The sequence below is a fragment of the Salvelinus sp. IW2-2015 genome, unplaced genomic scaffold (genome assembly GCF_002910315.2).
Source record: "Salvelinus sp. IW2-2015 unplaced genomic scaffold, ASM291031v2 Un_scaffold7885, whole genome shotgun sequence".
NCBI classification, from domain to species: Eukaryota; Metazoa; Chordata; class Actinopteri; order Salmoniformes; family Salmonidae; genus Salvelinus; species Salvelinus sp. IW2-2015.
In genome coordinates this window covers 3,503-8,217 of record NW_019949145.1, presented here as the reverse complement: position 1 = coordinate 8,217, position 4,715 = coordinate 3,503, and positions in this window count along the sequence as shown.

The following is a 4,715-nucleotide window of genomic DNA, read 5'->3' as shown; positions in this document are numbered from 1 at the left end:
AATGTAATCCATGTGTAGGTCAAGAGACTATAGAATGTAATCCCATGTGAGGTCAAGAAGACTATAGAATGTAATCCATGTGTAGGTCAAGAAGACTATAGAATGTAATCCATGTGTAGGTTAGGTCATTAAGACTATAGAATGTAATCCATGTGTAGGTCAAGAAGACTATAGAATGTAATCCATGTGTAGGTTAGGTCATTAAGACTATAGATGTAATCCATGTGTAGGTCAAGAAGACTATAGAATGTAATCCATGTGTAGGTTAGGTCAAGAAGACTATAGAATGTAATCCATGTGTAGGTCAGGAAGACTATAGAATGTAATCCATGTGTAGGTTAGGTCATTAAGACTTAAGAATGTAATCCATGTGTAGGTCAAGAAGACTATAGAATGTAATCCATGTGAGGTTAGGTCATTAAGACTATAGAATGTAATCCATGTGTTGGTCAAGAAGACTATAGAATGTAATCCATGTGTAGGTTAGGTCATTAAGAACTATAGAATGTAATCCATGTGTTGGTCAAGAAGACTATAGAATGTAATCCTTTTGTAGGTCAAGAAGACTATAGAATGTATCAATGTGTAGGTCAGGAAGACTATAGAATGTAATCCATGTGTAGGTTAGGTCATTAAGACTATAGAATGTAATCCATGTGTAGGTCAAGAAGAATATAGAATGTAATCCATGTGTAGGTCAAGAAGACTATAGAATGAATCCATGTGTAGGTCAGGAAGACTATAGAATGTAATCCATGTGTAGGTCAAGAAGACTATAGAATGTAATCCATGTGTAGGTCAGGAAGACTATAGAATGTAATCCATATGTAGGTCAGGAAGACTATAGAATGTAATCCATGTTTAGGTCAGGAAGACTATAGAATGTAATCCATGTGTAGGTTAGGTCATTAAGACTATGAATGTAATCCATTGTGGTAAGAGACTATAGATGTATCATGTGTAGGTCATTAGACTATAGATGTAATCCATGTGTAGGTCAAGAAGACTATATAGAATGTAATCAATGTGTAGGTCAAGAAGACTATAGAATGTAATCCATGTGTAGGTCAAGAAGACTATAGAATGTAATCCATGTGTAGGTCAAGAAGACTATAGAATGTATCCATGTGTAGGTCAAGAAGACTATAGAATGTAATCAATGTGTAGGTCAAGAAGACTATAAGAATGTAATCATGTGTAGGTCATTAAGACTATAGAATGTAATCCATGTGTAGGTCAAGAAGACTATAGAATGTAATCATGTGTAGGTCATTAAGACTATAGAATGTAATCCATGTGTAGGTCAAGAAGACTATGAATGTATCCATGTGTGGTCATTAAGACTATATAATGTAATCCATGTGTAGGTCAAAGAGACTATAGATGTAATCCATGTGTAGGTCAAGAAGATTATAGAATGTAATCCATGTGTAGGTCAAGAAGACTATAGAATGTATCAATGTGTAGGTCAGGAAGACTATAGAATGTAATCCTGTGTAGGTCAAGAAGACTATAGAATGTAATCCATGTGTAGGTCAAGAAGACTATAAATGTAATCCTTGTGTAGGTCAAGAAGACGTTTTAAGGATGCATGTAGCTCTATTTTGTACATTACATTCAACAGCAGACGGTGCTGTTTTGTCCTCCATGGTCCGTTCTAACTCTGGAGGAACTCCATATCTGGAGACAGCATTCATGAAGCAATCCATTACGGTACTGCTGCGATTGTTGCTGGAAGCACGGAGAAACACAACGAGGCGGCTGTACTCATCAATGCCACCATGTATGACTGTCCTCCACCTAAATCAGAAAATACAGCACTGGTTGTTACAAAAGCTGAAGACACATGAATATACAAACATCACCATCCTCCTTTACCGCTTAGATGCTGCATCAGGTTCCTGCAGTATATAACAAAGCAGCAGACCAGATATTAAATTAACATCCAAAATGTGGACAATGTTAATGAATCAAGTTAATGAGTCAAAAGGACAGACTCTCCTGTTGTTCACACTTAGGCACAAATACTTTGTTCCAACCGTTTTTGCCTCAGTATGTCCTCAATATAAAGAATGTTTGTTAATTTCATGATGCAGATATTCTATCGATCACAGAAGTAGCAGAAACACAATAAAACAGTTATTATCCACATGAGTGATATATGGTATCAAGGGCCATTGCTTACTGAACTGTTAGTTGTTGATGAACAAGTGAGATGTTACAATGTACACCAGTGATGTAGATAATTGTGTCTGTCACAAAGATACATCATCCTTATCAGTTTGTGGTTTCCATCAAGATGCCATAACGAGTTTGGTCCAGCAACATGGTATGACCTTCCATGCAGCCTCTGCGACATGTCTCTGAGGGCAGGCGCCCTCGGGGTTAACACGAAGCATGCTGTCCCTCACTCTGCGTCTCAGCACCCGGAGTCATTAATTGTGTTCGAAAGCCTCCGGTCCACGTTTGTCGTTACCAACCCACTACAATGCTGCTTACCTTGTTGTGCATGCCAGCCAGAAGCATGCCAACCAGAGGAACGAATATCCTGAATGAACTGAGATCTTGATCAATTAATCATGTGCTGAAGCAACATTGACCAGCCTCTCCCTCAGTAACCAGCCCCATTGATCAGCCTCCCCTACAGTAAACCCAGCCAACTTGATCAGCCTCCCCCTACAGTAAACCCAGCAATATTGATGCCTCCCCTACAGTAAACCCAGCCAATATTGACCAGCCTCCCCCTACAGTAAACCAGCCAATTGACCAGCCCCCCCTACAGTAAACCAGCCAACATTGATCAGCTCCCCCTACAGTAAACCCAGCCAATATTGATCAGCCTCCCCCTACAGTAACCCAGCCAACATTGATCAGCCTCCCCCAGTAAACCAGCCAATATTGATCAGCCTCCCCCTACAGTAAACCCAGCCAATATTGACCAGCCTCCCCTACAGTAAACCCAGGCACATTGATCAGCCTCCCCCTAAAGTAAACTCAGCCAACATTGATCAGCCTCCCCCTACAGTAAACCCAGCCAATATTGATCAGCCTCCCCCTACAGTAAACCCAGCCAACATTGATCAGCCTCCCCCTACAGTAAACCCAGCCAATATTGATCAGCCTCCCCCTACAGTAAACCCAGCCAACATTGATCAGCCTCCCCCTACAGTAAACCCAGCCAATATTGATCAGCTCCCCCTACAGTAACCCAGCCAATATTGATCAGCCTCCCCCTACAGTAAACCAGCCAACATTGATCAGCCTCCCCTACAGTAAACCCAGCCAATATTGATCACCCTCCCTCTACAGTAAACCCAGCCAATATGATCAGCCTCCCCCTACAGTAAACCCAGCCACACATTGACCAGCCTCCCCCTACAGTAAACCCAGCCAACATTGATCAGCCTCCCCCTACAGTAAACCCAGCCAACATTGATCAGCCCTCCCCTACAGTAACCCAGCCAACATTGATCAGCCTCACCCTACAGTAAACCCAGCCAACATTGATCAGCCTCCCCTACAGTAAACCCAGCCAACATTGACCAGCCTCCCCCTACAGTAAACCCAGCCAATATTGATCAGCCTCTCCCCTACAGTAAACCCAGCCAACATTGATCAGCCTCCCCCTACAGTAAACCCAGCCCAATATTGATCAGCCTCCCCTACAGTAAACCCAGCCAAATTGATCAGCCTCCCCCTACAGTAAACCCAGCCAATTTGATCAGCCTCCCTCTACAGTAAACCCAGCCAATATTGATCAGCCTCCCCCTACAGTAACCCAGCCAACATTGATCAGCCTCCCCTACAGTAAACCAGCCAACATTGATCAGCCTCCCCTACAGTAAACCCAGCCAACATTGATCAGCCCTCCCTACAGTAAACCCAGCCAACATTGACTCAGCCTCCCCTACAGTAACCCAGCAACATTGCCATTGATCAGCCTCCCCCTACAGTAAACCCAGCCAATATTGATCAGCCTCCCCCTACAGTAAACCCAGCCAATATTGATCAGCCTCCCCCTACAGTAAACCCAGCCAACATTGATCAGCCTCTCCCTACAGTAAACCCAGCCAACATTGATCAGCCTCCCCCTTGCCCAGTCAAGGTTCCTCTGCATGGTCTCCATTCTGCAAGATGACCGTTTTGTGAAAATAGAGACCATTGGACTGCGATTCCTGTTCAAACTGTGCCATGGTACTAACGCAAGTTCCAGAGTCGTACTCCTTTCACAAAGAAGGTTGACTGAGCAAGTGCTGTCCTGCACATTGTAATTCTACAGTTAGCGTTAGTGCATGTTTATCAAACTTAATTTGAGTCTAAATTGATTCCAAAGTATTTGGAATCTGCTTGATTTGCTCTCCTTTGATCATTATGTTGAGTGATTCTAACATTGGCTGTTTTTTGGAGGAAAAGCAAAACAGAGGTCTTCTTGATATTGAATGTCAAGCATGTGTTATCAAGCTATTCTACAAGTGAAGCCATATGTTGTGTCAACACATCAGTAACCGCAAGACATGTTTTTCCTGCCGCATAAACTACGGTGTCATCAGAATACATCTGGTTACTAGCTCCTGGACCTCGGGAAGATCATCTATGTATAAACTAAAAAGAACTGGGCCAAGAAACGATTKTTGTGGGACACCCATTCTGCTTTCACATTGCCTTTGTCCAATGAACGTTTAAAACGATCAGAAAAAAGTTAGCTTTTTGAGTGT